Genomic DNA, 17,209 nt, shown 5'->3' on the forward strand with positions numbered 1-17,209 from the left:
AGCACTGGGATTAACAAAATGAATAAAATAACTCCAAATTCCTGCTCTCCTTGAGTTTACATTCTAGTGGACGGAGTTCGACCATAAATAAGCAGGAAAGTAAATACTCGAGCATATCATTGAAACATAAATAGATACCATGAAGGAGAACAGGAAGTGCTGGTGGGAGTGGGCGTTGCTGTTTTACTGAGCTCTCGTGGAGACAGTGAAATTTAGCAGAGCCCTGAAGAGAAAGCCAGCAAGGTTAGGGGAGGGCACGTCCCCGAGTGGACATCAAAGCACTCCCTGAGATGGAGGCGTATTTGGCATATTAGGGGACAGCGAGGAGGTCAGAAGGGCTGGAGAACAGTGACCAGAACAGGTAGCTAAGAAACAAAGTCAGAGGTGGCTGCTGGAGAGACTTCTGTATTAACTCTAGAGAGACAGAGTGGTTATGAGATTGGATTTCATACTTTAGACAAAGTCAATACTTAGTTAACAAATTTGTTAAATAAGTAACTTCTATGCTGAAAACTGATTCTCCCTGTGGGGACAGGAAAGCAGGGTAGAAACAATCTCAGACCAATCGTGAGGTCGATACAGTAGCCCAAAAGAGAAATGGTAACAGCTGATGGCTGGGAGCTGGCACCATGGTTGTAGGGACAGGGCTGCCAAGTGGCTAGACCCTGAACCTACTGTGGAAGTACAGCTGGTCGAACTAGTTGATGAGTCTATGTGGGGTGTGCTATAATTTAGTTCTGGAATATTCCCAAAGATGCAGTCCCTAGCCTGTTTTTGGGAGGTGGTAGAACCTTGAAGAGGTGGTACCTAGTGGGAGATCTTGGGTCACTTGGGTGTGCCACCCAGATAAATATTAGTATCCAAGTCTCCTCTCTCTCTCTCTCTCTCTCTCTCTCTCTCTCTCTCTCTCTCTCTCTCCCTCTCCCCCCAGTGTCTCCATGGGTCACTTAGGCTGGTCTCTAACTCTTAGACCATTTTCTTCCTCACTCCAAGTAGCTACTACTACATACAGATACGTGTCACAGTTCAGTATTCGTTTTGATTCATTCTCTATTGAACGAGGGAGAGACAGACAGACAGATAGACCCAGACAGAGACACAGAGAATAGAAAAACAATGCTTTCCAGGGGTTTGTTTATAAAATAGGAATGATCCCATAAGATTCAGAAGAGAATAATGGCATTAAAAAAGGGGAGGGGGGCAAGAGGGCTAGGAGCAAAGTCCAGGAACAGGGGAGACAGGATGGGAACTGGTGCCAACGTGAAGAATCTGGCCCAGCTCATGAGCACAGAAAGCCCCACATTCTGAGCCAGGCTGGACTTGCAGAGAGTGATGTGGGAGGTGGCGGGAGCTGTCGGTGGAGCCAGGAGCTGTGGGAGGAGCCATTACAAAGGACAGTCCTGTTTGCCTTGGTGAAGTCTGAAGCAAGTTGGGAGTTAAAAAAAAAAAGAAGAAGAAGAAGAAGAAGAAGAAGAAGAAGAAGAAGAAGAAGAAGAAGAAGAAGAAGAAGAAGAAGGAAGGAAGGAAGGACCTGTCCAAATATGGGAGAGGGAGCGCTGTAAAGCTGTCAGGGAGGTGAGTGGAGCAGTGTCCCGCGGAAGCCCTCGGGCTGCTCGGCATCTAAATCTGAACCGACACAGCCTGGTCGTGTGTTCTTCTTCAGTTATATTCAGCTGCCCACATGCAGGCAAGGAGTAGGCTGAAAACTGGATACAAGCAGGGGTGGAATTCTGGCAAGCAAGTGTGTCAAAGTGATAGTGAAGCCAGGAAGTCTGACGTGTGGGCAGTAGAGTGTTTACAGTGACTGCCCGAGAACTCTAAATTGGGGTGGCGAGAAATGAGGACATCAGGGGGCGAGGAACAATGGACAGGTGGTGAGATTCAGGGGCTGGAGGGTCCGGTGGGGTTGTGGGATTACTAGACTTGGTGAGCGAGTAGAAGAGGGTAGGAAAGAGAGCCCAAATGGGACGTGGCAGTCATGAGGACCCTGGAGAGTCTACGGAAGGCTTGGGGTTGGTTATTCATGACTGAGACCGTGGGAATCACTACAAGAAAGGAAAACAGGTACGCAGAGCTGAGAGATGAAGCCTTCTGTGCACATGCAGTTGCGTGTTGGAGAGGATGACAATGAGCCACCGCGCCTGTTTCCTACTGTCGATCTAACGGGCTACCCCTTACAGCTCCACACACTACAAATGGATTCTCTCCTCATACAGTCCCAAAGGTCAGGGCCTCAGTCAGTCTCGCGAGTGGCCAAAGTGTCAGCAGGCTGGTTCCCAACGGCAGAGCCTTCTGCCTCCGCTCAACCCCAGGCACTGCCAGATTTCCTTGGTTCCAGGCTCCTTCTCCACGATGGCATCATCCCACCCTTTGCTTCTGCCCAGCCTCTCCTCCTGGCTCTGACACTCTTATAGATTACATTGGCTCCATGTAGATAATACTTCCCGCTCAATACGCTCCACAAAGTCTCCGGTGCCACCTACATTGTCTCAGATCCTGGAGATTAGGGCATGGATGTTGTTTTTCTGTCGGCTTAGAAGCCGCACATGAATCTACTGATATTTCAACTGCTGTCTACGCCCCGCGGCCTGGCAGTCAGCACCCAGCAGCTCAGACTGTGGTCTGGCAGGATTTCCAGTCCTGCCACCACCAGCAAATGTAGTTTTTAACTAAATCTCTGTAGTTCTATTTACCAGTAAAGTCTCAGGAGTCAGATGCTGAGGTGAAAACTTGCAGAGAAGCTGAGAAACAACCAGCTCACCTTCCTTTTTGGCCAGAGACCCAGCATCTCTCCACACTCGTCCCAAACCGAAAAAGACTTTGAATCTTCAAGTCCTTCCCTTCCTGTGCATCTATCTGTATTCCTGGCTACTCTGTCCTCTCTATGTCTATTTCCTGTAAACGAGTTGCTGGCTCTGCCCCCTGTTTCACAGTTGATTTTATTAACAGGGTCTTGGAGTTTCACAGTGCTATCAAATATCCCGCAACACATGGGTATCTTTGGAGAGTCCTTCTTTTGCCTACCTCAACCAGCTTGAAGAGTCTCCACTTCTGGCTGCTCTCCCTCACTCCACCCCAGGCTGAATTTGTAAGATTCCATATATTAAGAACTATGCCTTCTTGGAGTGTTTCTTGCGGTAAGTTTGGTGTTAATTTGCTATTAAGAAGAATTTGATGTCCTAAACGTTTCACTCTAGTTCTAGATGTTAATTTATGTGTTTGTCTCCCCAGGGAGACTGAAAATCCCACCAGGACAGAAACCACTCAAATACATCTCCACACTCCAAGTGCCCAACATGGCATTGGGCATATAGGATAAGCTAATGGGCCTTTCTGAATAAATGAATAAACTCTGGTTGCTTTTAGTAACAAGAGCACATTAAGCTATCTATATATATGTCAAGAAAACTTTTTATAATCCTATTCAATTTTGTTGTTGTTGTTGTTGTTGAGAGAGGGGTCTTACCTCATACCAGGCTAGCCTCATATTCACTGTGTACTCAGGCTTGCCTTGAACTCACAGCAATCCTTCTGCCTCAGTTGCTTGAGTGCTTGGATTGCAGGCATATTCATCAAGTCCTTTCTGGCTTCTTGAAAAATACTAAATCAATATGTTATAATGCACATAGGTATCATTTCTAGTCTTCACACCCATCCCCCAGATGTCCAAAACCAATGGCTAGGCTTCTGTGTGTTACATATGTTTTAATATCTACCAGCTAAACATATTCATGCAAGAGCACTTAGACATGAATGTCATCAGTGTTTCTACTGTAACCAGAGGCTTTTCTCTGTCTTATACCCATCCCACAGCCACTTCTAAATAAGCATTCAGAGGCTTATATTAATTATAAATGCTTGGCCAATGGCTCAGGCTTGTTACTAGCTAGCTCTTACATTTAAATGAACACATTTCTATTACTCTATATTTCGCCACATGATGCTGTGGCATTACCTGTTCTCTAGTATATCTTGTTGCTCTGGCAGCTCACTGGAATCTGTTCTGATTCTGCCTTCCTCTTCCCAGAATTCTCCTAGTCTGGCTGTCATGCTAAATCTCTTCCTGCCCAGCCATCAGCCTTATTATTAACAACAAGTATAATCCACATTACCTCCCCCTTATTGTCTAATTAAAAAGGAAGATTTTAACTTTAACATAGTAAAATTACATACAACAAAACAGTTATCAAGCAAGAATTATAGTTACAATATCCAGTCTATTTGTATTTGGCAAAATTAAAGAAAATACTCTATCATCTGTCCTATTTTTGTGAGTCTAAAGTTTCATATTTATCTTTTATCATAACTAAGGGAAACTATAATTATAATTATCTAGCCTTCAACTCCCTCAAAGATCCCAGAAGGATGTAATTTTATCTGAGTAAACAGGAAGTGCATTGTAAGCAACTTCCAAAGCTCTAGAAATGACAGAGACATCTGGCTGCCTGGACAGTCACCCAGAGTTCTTCTGTAATGATGGAGCATCCATCTTCAGCCTACAGGCCCAGAATATCTGGCAGACTTTTTGGTGAATCGGGAAATTTGCATGGCTGTCCTGCCTTGTATTCTCAAAGCTTAACAATCACTTTCCTCTGGGTCCTGTAGAATATCTGGCAGACTCCTCAGTGAAGCAGGAATTTTGAAGGACTTTTCCTGACCTGTTTTAGCCAAGTTCAAAGTTTTCTTTTCCTGTGTGTCCTGCATGTCCAGTCTGCACAGCACATTGTCAGAAGTTTCTTTGCCCAGCAGCTAACCTTGCTACAATGAAAGCAAACTCCATAAGGAGTTTCTTCAGTGCCCATCATCTCTGAAGTAAATTAGTGCTGCCAGGAGCAGATGTGTAACATTGTCATGAAAAACCTTAGGTTAATAAAACATTTTAAATGCCATATTCTGTAGATCTTTGAAGTATTTGAAGATCATCTATCTAAAATATATCTTTTTATGATCTTGAAAGCACATCTAATATATCTACAAATTTGATCATAAATGACTATTAACCTATGTTTCTTGATTATCCTATACAGTTTATACTGATAGCTTTCAAAAATTAGAATTTTACCTTATATTTTTAAATGAACTATATAAACACAATACCTTAAACAAGGGTAGAAATATACATACAGTATAACAAAATTGACTTTAAATTTGTATCAATAAACTAAAATCCATACTGTAACATGAATCTTAAACGGTCTTATTAAATAAAATACTCAGGGCCAGGTATTGGAGTGAATGCTGGAAGATCAGAGAGACAGAATAAGCCACCTCATCTTGCCAGTTCAGCTGATCCTGTTTCCTCAGACTGGAAGCCTCTGTGTCCTCATCCAGAATGAATCTCAGCTGAACTGTTGCTAAAAGCCTAAAAGCTTAACCAGCCCTAGTTCCTGGTCCTCATGCCTTATATACCTTTCTACTTCCTGCCATCACTTCCTGGGATTAAAGGCATGTGGCACCATGCCTGGATGTTTCCAGTATGGCTTTAAACTCACAGAGATTCAGACAGATCTCTGCCTTCGAAATGCTAGGACTAAAGGTGTGTGTACCACAATTTTCTGGCCTCTATATCTAGTGGCTGTTCTGTTCTCTGACCCCAGATAAGTTTATTAGGGTGCACAATATTTTGGGGAACACAATATCGCCACGCCATACCAATGTAAAATACTTTGAGATTAACAGTTGCTTTTTGAGTAAAGTAGATTTAATAATCTACACTTTTCCCCCATCATTTCTATATCATATCCCCCTTCCTTCTTTTAGAGAGAAATTGACTATGACCAATAACAATTTGTAACCAAACCCCCAAAACAAAGACAAACATCCATAATCCATTTTGGGGGAATGTGGGCATAGTTTTCTAGGTTACTTCCTGCTGATTGGGGGTGCTGTTAATCTTATGGGGACCCTGAGAAAATTTAGGATTATGGTCAAGTCCTGACTGGAGTTGTCTGTGAGGCTGGATCATCTCAGCCAGCAACCTTGAAGCTATTCTGGATGAAGAACTCAGAGGAAACTGCAACAGAGGCGTTCTTAAACATTAGATCATCTGGGCATCCACTTTCATTGGAGATTTTTTCAGGGGGTCTCCCTCAATTAAACCTGATTTTCCTTAACTCAGAATGAATCCATAGCCTCTCATTTCCTGTGTAAACAAAATCATAACCTCTTTTCCAAAGTAACATATCTTCTGACTTAAACCTTGGAATCAAGATATTTCCAAAATATACATGTTGGTTTAATCTAGCAGCTTCTATAATCAAATGCCTCATAGAAGTTAAAAATCCCAATGACAACATAATAATATACATAATCCAGACTCTCAGTGTGGTCTCCATTTTTATGTGGCTCATCATAATTTTTTTTATTATTCTATTTCCTTTTAAGGACTTTATTATTATTTTTAAAACCTATTATTGTCTCTACCCATTCTATTCTCTCTCCCAAGCCAAGGCATGTTTTTTAAACACAGTGTGACCCGTTTAGAGGTCTTATTTGTCTGAATCTGTCCTTATTGTTTATCTGCAATCCTTTTCTGACCAGAAACGTTTTTAAACTGTCAAGTGGGTGTGGTTAGGACGAAAGCAGCAACTTTGGCTGCTGGCTCCACCCAGCTCAGCTTTCCAACATGGTGGCGGTACCAAGAGAGTCACACTTCACCTCTCCAATGCTGGGAAGCTGCAGGGTCCATGCTGCCACCAAGTAGCATTCAGCGATGTTCTTAAGCCCATAGAAAGTGGCTGGGATCAGCCTTTTCACCACAGGCCATGTAAGGGGCTTCAGAACCTGTCACACCGCTTAGCTCATGATGGCTGGCAGTTGGCTCCTTCTTGTAGGCAGCTGTTGGGAGCCTTGTCTCTGTGCTGCTGCTGCTGCTGCTGCTGCTGCTGCTGCTGCTGCTGCTGCTGGCATGAGACTGTGAGACTAGAAAGCCCAGTGGAGCTCTGTTTCTGTGCATTTAGAACCTTTTTTAGGCTTTCTCAGGTCTTATGTGGATCCATGCCCCACACTGGGTACCATATGTAACCAGAGCCTTTCCTCTGACTCGTCTCATCCCACAGCTGCTTTGAAATAATCATTCAGAGGCTCATATTAATTGTAAATGCTTGGCCAATGGCTCAGGCTTGTTACTAGCTAGCTCTTACATTTAAATTAACACATTTCTATTAATCTATATTTCACCACATGGTTTTGTAGCATTACCTGTTCTCTAGTACATCTTGTTGCTCGGGCAGCTCACTGGCATCTGTTCTGGCTCTGCTTTCCTCTCCAAAATTCTCCTAGTTTGTCATGCTAAATCTCTTCCTGCCCAGCCATCAGCCAATCAGCTTTATTATTAACAATGAGAAAGGGTTTTACCTCATACCTAGGCTAGCCTTATATTCACTGTATACTCAGGCTTGCCTTGAACTCACAGCAGTCCTTCTGCCCCAGTTGCTTGAGTGCTTGGATTGCAGGCATATTCATTAAGCCCTTTCTGGCTTCTTGAAAAATACTGAATCAATATGTTATAATGCACATAGGTATCATTTCTAGTCTTCACACCCATGCCCCAGATGTCCAAAACCAATGGCTAGGCTTCTGTGTGTTACATATGTTTTAACATCCACCAGCTAAACGTATTCATACAAGAGCACTTAGATATGAAAATTGTCAGTGTTTCTACCAAGGCTAAATTTAGGAGCTTAGATTGGGTCATGTCTCCAGGGAATTTGCTCAAGTTATGAAGGAAACGATCAGCCATCTCTGGGTCAAACAACAATTAGAGAATGAAAAAAAACATGAGTGATTGGATAAAGCCCCAAATCCCTCCAAAGTAGCCTGGCAAAGTAATAATACTATGAACAAAAATCATCTGTGTGGGACTGGGGATTAACTCTGCTGCTGGAGTGTTTGCCTAGCATACTTGAAGCCCTGGGTTCAATTCTCAGTACTAGGTGGGAAAGTGGAAGTGGTAGTTAACACCTGTAATCCTGGCACTTGGGAAGTGGAGCCAGGAAGATCAGGATTTGAAAGTCATACTCAGCTACATAGTGAGTTCAAGGCCAGCCTAGGCTAATGAGACTGTGCTTCAAAACCAAAACAAAAATCAACTGTAGCTGGGCAGTAGTGGCACACGCCTTTAATCCCCAGGAGGCAGAGGCAGGCGGATCTCTGTAAGTTCAAGGCCAGCCTGGTCTCCAAAGCCAGTTCCAGGAAAGGCACAAAGCTACACAGAGAAACCTATCTCGGAAAAAAAAAAAACAAAAACAGACAAACAAACAAAAATCAACTGTAGACAGTATGATATCCTCTTGTAAAAATTACCATAAAGAATAGATGACAACAGCTACAGTTATAGATGATAGGAAATTATATTCTGGGTCACTGAGTCCATTATAAATCTTTTGTAAATCAAATCATCGAAGTACCGTTGCTTTTTGTTTGTTTGTTTGCTTTTGTTTCCATCAGACCACTCGTCTCCTTCAGCCATGTGATCCTACTTCTGTGGGACACTTTGGAGAGTACATAGACCAGCATCAGAGACCCATCTCACGGTAGGTGTGGCTCAGTGGTGGAGCATTTGCCTAATATGTATGAGGTCTTGGGATCTGTCTCCAGCACCACAAATAACCCAACCAAATAACTGATCAGCTCCTGAACTGAAAAAAAAATGCCAGGAGATTGTTGTTATCAAAGTTATTGAGACTCTACCCTAACTTACAAATCCTAGTCCTTGCCAAACTGTGCTATCTAAGTATGACTAGGAACATTATGTCATATAGACACAGATATTTTCTATCACATTGTAAGGAAATAATCCTTGTGTTGGCTGTTTTGCTTGTTGCTGTCACAAAATACCGACAGAAGCCTCTTCAGGAAGGAAGGTTTACTTTGGCTCACAGCTGGAAGGCAGAGTTCAGTATGAACAAGGAAGCCATAGTAGCAGCAGCTGGAGATGGCCAGCTACAGTTCACACTGGCTCCACAGTCAATAGATGAAAAGAGACGAACACCGGGTTTCAGCTTGCTTTCTCCTTTCTATTCGGTCCAGGTCCCCAGCCCATGGAATGGCAACACCCACATTTTTCCCACCTCAACCCAGTCTAGAAGACATCTCACAGACATGCCCAGAGGCTGTCTCATGGGTGATTCTAGACCCTGACAAGCTGACGGTAAATATAAATGTGTGTGCAAGAATACCTTAAAAAATGCCAGGCCAGTGGATTGGAGAGATGACTAGTGAATGAAGCCACTTGCCGCTAAACCTAATAACTTGAGTTGGATCTGCAGACCCGCGTGACAGGAGAGAACCAGCTCCTGCAAACTGTCCTCTGACCTCCACATGCATGCTGCTATGGAACATTCACACACTCATGTGTACACACTCACACACACACCCATAAATATAATTTTTAAAATGATGACAGGCTCACCTTTTGCCAACAATTTCTACAGACTTATCGTCTAAATATAGGCCTTGTATAAGGACTAACCACATTTTAGGCATCGGAGGAGCACTGGTGACTGGTATTTTGCTTATCTCTTTAAGAAAATCTAATTCTTGTATCAATCACTCATCAGTCTTTGAGTCCAAAGACCAAGTCATGCTACATTCAATATAGACACGGGCACTAACACTTGGGGAGCATTGTCTGCCTTTACAATCTGAATCAGTCTAGGTACATGTCCTGGAGAAATGCATGCACGGGCCTCAGCAGTCCTCTCCAAGTGTTCACTGGAGTGGGGCTGCCAACAACAGAAGCGAATGAGGTTGTCTTCCAGTTACCTTTGTGGGAAATGAGAGACTCCAGGGCTCCTGAGCTGCTGGCTGGACTCTAGCTTTGATCCAGGGGCTGGCTAGACCGGTGTCTTAGCTGCTTGGAAATGCACTGACCTGTGATTTGTGCACATTTGCATACATATGCTACCCTTCTATAATAAGGTTAGAAAAATGAAAGAGCAAGAGATTTTTGTCCAACTCTCATAGATTTATTTTATTTTATTTTATTTACTTGTGACATTAGAGATGGAGCCTAGGGCCTTACACATCCTGGACAATTGAGCTACATCCCCAGTCTTTTGCCACGGAGTTCACCTTACTACTCGATCGAAAGGACTCCCGCAGCCTCACAGCACTAATGTGGTGATATATTACATATCAAATAAAGCTTGCCTGAGGATCAGACGACAGAGCTAGCCACTAGATTAAACATAGCGGCCAGGCAGTGATGGCACACACCTTTAGTCCTAGCACTCAGGAGGCAGAGATCCATCTGGATCTCTGTGAGTTCAAAGCCACCCTGGACTACTTGAGATTGACTCAGTCTAGGAGAGAAACAGAGCCAGGCAGTGGTGGCACACGCCTTTAATCCCAGTACTTGGGAGTCACATGCCTTTAATCCCAGCACTAGGAAGAAAGTGAAATGGCTGGTCAGAGAAGGGTATATAAGGCGTGAGGACACAGGAATTAAGCCCCTTTTGGCTGAGGACTCAGAGGCTTATAGTCTGAGGATTCGTGGAGATAGGATCTCACCTTCCATTCGACCTAAGGATTCAGTTTCTCTAGTGACTTGTTCCTTTGTCTCTCTGATCTTTCAACAATTACTCCAAATCTGACTCCAGGTTTCTTATTATCAGGATTTAATAAGGATCCATTTAGGATTCAAGCAACACACTAACTTCTCCTAAGTGCACCCCAGAAACGCAAATTCTCAGGTCTCACCCCTAAAATGAATCAGAATCTGCATTTTTAAACAAGATCCCCAACTTATTTTGATTTTCAAAATGAAATTTAACTGGTATACAGACATGTTAAAAATTGTAAGTAGTTATGAAGGAGCCACATAATATTTTAACAGAAGTTAGCTTTTTTATTGTAAGCTAGGGATTTTACTGCAAGCTAGGGGTATGGTAATGCTTCCATAGGTCTTTCAATTCCTTCCGTTTTGTTTGTTTGTTTGTTTGTTTGTGGCTGAACTGATGGAGAGCAGAAATGATGATGCAGGTCCTGGCTCACCAGTCACTGTTTTCATGCACGAATCACTGTACCAGCAGCCCACAGCCTGCTTCTGCATCTTGGTTTTGCCGCGGGAGTCAATGTACTGAAATCAGTGTTGGCTGATTTCAATTTTGCCATCATTTTCCAGAAGGAGGCACCATACAGCAGGCCCCCATTTGCCAACAATCTGGCCTTCTTGGTTCATTTGGCCATACCACTGTGACCTAGACCAGAGCCTGAAGAACTCACGTAATGCTCTGATACATGCACATCACCATGTGATGACTGAACTGGGTTGCACACCCACCCTGGGTGATCTGAGTGCACAGTGAACTCTGAGATGCCCTGGTCTACAACACAGACTTGTACACGGAGAAGTACAAGATGAGAAGAGTGCACGGAATGGCCGGATGGAAGAAAGGTAAGGACATCACGCTAACCTCAAGAGGCTCCTCTCTCCAGACCAGACCAGCCTCTGCCCTCCCCCGGTTGCTCTCAAGCTCGGCAATTCAGAGATTTGAGGACCTCAGCAACCTTCCTTATTTATGGTTTAGTATCTTAGGCAAGAGCAGTAACTGATTAAAACCCATTCAGAAGAGGCCTGAAGTTTGGGCTAGAAAGTGCTAGTGTGAGTCGGCATCCATTTGAAAAGATAAATGGTCTCTATACCTGGGGACAAAGAAAACTGGGCCAAACACAAGGAGAACATGCCAGAGGAGGGCCCCGCAAATAATTAGCAGCTAATTTTAGCCCATCAGCTTACCTATTTTTTTTTTCATTATTCGGTGAAACTGTTTCAAAGTTGTAAAATACGATCCTGCCAGAAGAGCGGCCCCAAATGATAGTTGAGATCCAGCGACGCCATCTCAGCTGATAGGCACCGGAAACGGCAGCGTTCAAAGTGCGCAGACACGCTGCTGCCTCTTCCTTCTCTGTCCGTCCTGTCTTCCCTGCTGTATTTGCTCTTTTATTTTAAAGAGGATGATAAGAAAACAAACTCCTGGTGCACGCACGTCTAAGCCCCGTGGAGAGATGGTTTCTTGTATCTCCATGCCGTACTCTTTCGTTTACCCTTGAGCCGCAGTAAACTGTTTTCATGAGAGGGCTGCCTTGCTAACTCTTTTTGCCTCTGCCTCACTCTGACCCGGGAAAACACTTTCTCCTGCATTCCTGGTTCTCCAGCTTCAGGCCGGGTTGAGTCTGTATTTCGGATCCCTACGGTTTCCCCTGTGCACTGGTCTCTGCGGAAGCTAAAGGCAGATTCTGTTTTTAATGGGCACTTACTGGTATTTCAAAGTCATATTGGGGTCCATTCCTAACATCCAAATGGATCACATTCGGTCCCTGCAAATGGGTGCCCTTTCCAAATCTGGTAATTTTGAGATCTCTGTCAGAGTTAGTGATAAAATACATTTGACCAGCATGTTCTGAGATTAGTTAATAAAGAGCTAGTAGACAGCCTTATCATTACCAATGGTTTGGCTCCTGGCCGTAGGTCCCCTATGACATAGAGTCAACCACCCTATTCCTGTTCGCTTAGGTTACCTCACCCCACTGTCTGCCGCCACCTCTCCCCACCATAGATCCTGCCCCTTTAGTGCAAGAGGAAATAGCATTGGTCTGGCATAATCCTCTCTTTACCGAGCCCTGCCTTGGCATTCAGAATGTAAGGAAATAGGGCCAGTCTCTCTGCCCGCTGGCCAAGGCACTCTGCAGAGAGCCCAGTGTGGTTTCTGAGTGGCATTCAGTAAGTGGGACAGAGAACAGGCTGGCTCACCCGATGCCCAGAAACACACATGGGTGGAGATAGGTGTTAGTTAAATTGGCAAGAATGATTCAAGATCTGAGGTCACAGGGGACTGAGAACTGCAGATTAGATGGACAGGCAGCCACCATAGATAAAATCTGACCTTTCCCCACAATTCCACTCAGCATTTTCCCCCAGCAGCCAGAGGGGGAAGCGCACCCTCCACCCCTTTAAGCCTAAGCAGCAAGGCAGACAATTGTCTGCAGCAGGAGAGCTTCCTGTGGCTCCCCGTGTTTAAATGACACCTTCAACATGCACAGGCAGCCCATCGGTGCCAAGTCTACTCAGCTTTAACTTGTCCTGATAATTTATTTTTTGGGTTAAACGCCTACCACTTCCATGGGACTCCCTGGGAACCTAGCTTCATTCTTCCCTCTCTGGTTCTGACTTGACCGTGACATGCTCATTGTTTGTTCAAGGTCAAATATCTCCTGTTTGTGTGTTGAACTCCTTTGTCTCTCTGAAAGCAGCCAGACGTCGGGGACTCTGTATTCTTTCCTTAGTACGAGTATTCCTCATCCTGTGGCAAAGGGGAATTTTTCTGGCAAATGTCAACACTAGAGAATAAAGAAGACAAAGCTGGGCGTGGTGTGGCTAGAGAGGCTGCAGCAGGGGGAGAGAATCTGAGTGTTGCCTGGAGGCCCAACTTCAGGATTTAGACATTCATTCTTCATTACATTTGGTGGACAAAAAAAAAAATTGCTGTGAAAAGTACAGCAGGTATTAGTGGGGGGACGCTTGCCCTCATTCTTAGGTCTGAGCAGCAAGAGCCCCGCTCTCTCCTCACCTGGTCACAGCTGTGACAGCCTGACTGTTGGGACTTCTTCTGGCACCTTCCCAAGGGCTTCTAAACTATTCCCAGAGGTCCCAACCCTTGCTCCTTGACAATTGCCTGGGAATCAAGGTCTCTAAGGCAGAAGGTTCTTCCAAGACCAGATGTCTCCCTCTCTTTCTTAAGTCCAGCAGGTAAGTTCTCCGAACCTCAGCTCCACTGATTCAGAGGTGTTCCCATGCTCCGCAAAGACCCCTCAATTTGCCCTGTGTCTGGAGGTTCCTTTTCTCTGCCTTCTCTAGAACTCACCTCCCCAAAGCAGCTCGGGTGACACAGACTCACTTTATAGGCAGACTGGCTTGGCTGGTATGGATCTGCTTTTCACACCGAGCCTCACAACCACTTCCGGATACAAATCAGTCCTAACAGCTGATTGTTGGTTGCTCCATAAAGGGAAGATTTGGCACCACAAAGGACCACTGGGTCCTGCTATGTCTGGTCATGTATTTATCCTCAATGGAATCAACTTAATACAATTCAGAGTCACCTAGAAAGAGTTTGTCTCAACTGAGGAATTGTCTCTATCAGATCAAGCTGTGGGCCTGTTTTTGAAGAATTTTTATAATTGGTAGTTAATGTGGGAGGGCCCAGACCACTGTGGGCAGTGCCATCCCTAGGCAAGTGGGCTTGGACTGTATAAGAAAGGCAGCTGAGTAAGTCACGGAGAGCAAGACAGTACGCAGCATTTCTCCATGGTCATTGTTCAGTTCCTGTCTCTAGGTTCCTGCTTGAGTTCCTGTCCTGACTTCACTCACGGAAAGAAAAGCCAAATAAACCCTTTCTTCCCCCCACTTGCTTTAGATCAGTGTTTTTCTTTTTTGTTTGTTTGTTTGTTTGTTTTTCAATAGCAACAAAAAAGCAAATTAGAACACCTACCATGTACTAAGCATAGAAGAAACTAAACTATTGCTTTTCTAAGAAGTCTAGAATCATAGAGTCAAATAAATAATAATAACTATGCTTAGAAACCAGGGAAAAGCAGGGGTCATAAAATACAAAGGTATTTATTTTTTGAGACAGGGTCTCTCGTAGACCATGTCAGCCTGATACTCGATATAGGGATGAAGATTGATCTTGAACTCTTTATCCTCCTGCACGCCCCTCCTGAGTGCTGGGATTGTGGGTGTTCACCGTCATCCTCACTGTTGCAAAGGGTATGTTGGAACCTCAAAAAAGAGATGTCTTACCCAGCCTTGAAAATTCAGGGAAAACTTCTGGATAAGTCTGGAGTAAGCCCCAAAGTGTCACTTGGTGCAAGGCAAATCTAGAATTCAGAGAGTGAGGAAAAGAACAAGTTACAGCTCAGAAAATCAATGTATAGACTCAGTGTGGTGGCTTGTATTTGTAATCCCAGCACCCAGAAGACTGAGGCAGGAGGTTTGTCATGAGTTCCAGACCAGCTTGAGCAGCGGAGTAAGAGCCTGTCTTAAAACAAAAATGACAGTTCCGTAAAGGCTCAGCCCGCATATGGAAAAAGTTGATATCACATCCTTGGCTGAATCCGTCTAGCCAGACAGCTTTGTGCTGCGAGTGTAATCTGATGGCGTGAAATGCTGGTCTGTGGCAGTTGCTATGTCCTGGAGGAGAGCATAGATTGAGGCTCTAGGCTTATTTTCTCCCATCCTGGCTCATTAAAATTTTTTCATAACAAATCTTCAGAGGATCCAGTAACCCAAGTCTCTGTTGTTGCTAAGAAATGTCATCCCAAGTCATAAAAATGGAACACAGACAGAAGGATGGATTGCATGTGACCCAGCAGGCAGAATGGTACCCAGAACCCTTTGTGTCTAAACGTTCCTTACAGAGAAGCATCAGCTGCCCATGTCTATGTGCAAACAAGCCACAGTTCTGATCTACTTAGGTCTGCTGCTTCCTACAAATAGAAACACACACACACACACACACACACACACACACACACACACACACACACACAAAAGGGAAAAACAGCTTCTGGTCTAAATGAGATCAATCCACCTGACCCACAAAAAAAAAAGCCAATTAATTTACAATAAGACAATTAAGGAAATTCCCATGGAATAAATGAACTTGGGCTCTTAACTCATTCTGTTAAACCTGGAGGTAAAGTTGGTTTTAGGGAGAAACATAAATATTCTGTGTCTATTTGGGTTTCTTACTTTCTCTTTTTTAATGATTTATTTATTATTTCATGTGCATTGGTTTTTTCCTGCATGTTTTGCCTGCATATGTCAGTATGTGGGTGTCAGATCCCCCTCGGGTTATAGACAGTTGTGAGCTGCCATATGGGATGCTGGGAATTGAACCCTGGTCCTCTGGAAGAGTAGCCAGTGCTCTTAACCACTAAGCCATCTCTCCAGCCCAGGTTTCTTACTTTCATAAAAAGGGTCCCTGGCATTTTCTTAATAAAAAAAAAAACACAGTAATGATGTCTCACATTTTGTGTCCTGAAGATGTAACTCCCAGAACATAGAAAAAAAGTGGGCCAAGCGCCATGGCACACACCTGTAACTCAGGAGGCAGAGGCTCCAGGTATGGGGCCAGCCTGGGCTACATAGTGAGTTCCAGGGCCACACAGTGAGGCCCTGTCAAACAAAAGGAGTCTGTGAAGTAGCTCAGCAGCTACAGAGGCTTGCTGCCAAGTCTGATGACCGGAGTCTGATCCCCAGGACCCACGCTGTGGCCGGAGAGAACTGACTCCTGAAAGGTGGCTCTCGTATCTGTATGTGCACTATGGCACTCAAGCGGCCGCCCCCACTCCTGCATAAACACAGCCAACGAAATAAATAAATAAACGCAATTTAAACTTGCTTTTAATATTTAGAAAAAAAGAATAAATGTTTATTGAATGAATTTAAAAACCCCATATTTGGAGAGAGGGAGGTTAATCACCCAGTCTCTGTTTGCCCCGGGTAGTGACTCACATACTCCGGGCCTCGTTCCAACCGTCTTCACCCAGCATGTTAAGAACGAGCCCTGAGTCCCGCTCAGAATGTCAACACTTCCGATCTTATTTGTTTTCTGGGTAGGGTCTGTTTGTTTACTTCCCCCTCAGTGTCGTGTTGTTCGGCTTGTCTGTCCTTCAACCTGTTTGTCCGTGTAGACGGAAAGCTTGGAAAGCTGAGGCAGAGTAGAAGGGACTCCGGCCTTAAGACTTCCAGGCACTCATGTGGGTTCTTCAAGACAACGGTTTGCACGGAGGCTTTGGGGATGGCTGACACCAGTCTGTATGAACTGAAGAACAACAAGAAACGGCCTCTCTCCGGAGGAATACTGAATGACATCAGTGGTGTGTGTGTGTGTGTGTGTGTGTGTGTGTGTGTGTGTGTTTACACACAGCACCATCATTTAAGAAAACAGTCTTCACTGCTTTGAAAATCTTTCTCTGGGCCGGGCGGTGGTAGTGCATGCCTTTAATCCCAGCACTCGGGAGGCTGAGGCAGGCGGATCTTTGTGAGTTCGAGGCCAGCCTGGGCTACCAAGTGAGTTCCAGGAAAGGCGCAAAGCTACACAGAGAAACCCTGTCTCGAAAAACCAAAAAAAAAAAAAGAAAAGAAAAAGAAAATCTTTCTCTGTACTGGGGCTGGGGGCTAGGGGTGGGAGGTGGGTGAGGA

General features: G+C 44.4%; 1 long non-coding RNA gene across 1 annotated transcript; it reads left to right on the forward strand.

Annotated features, from left to right (window-relative positions):
* The first annotated feature begins 1,503 nt into the window (after positions 1-1,503).
* Positions 1,504-11,747, forward strand: LOC119089146. Its single transcript, XR_005092987.1, has 5 exons — positions 1,504-1,575; positions 2,950-3,137; positions 8,449-8,534; positions 9,031-9,151; positions 10,970-11,747. It is a non-coding gene; the product is annotated as an uncharacterized LOC119089146 (long non-coding RNA).
* The last annotated feature ends 5,462 nt before the right edge of the window (positions 11,748-17,209 follow it).

Source organism: Peromyscus leucopus, chromosome 15 (genome assembly GCF_004664715.2).
Source record: "Peromyscus leucopus breed LL Stock chromosome 15, UCI_PerLeu_2.1, whole genome shotgun sequence".
Lineage (NCBI taxonomy): Eukaryota > Metazoa > Chordata > Mammalia > Rodentia > Cricetidae > Peromyscus > Peromyscus leucopus.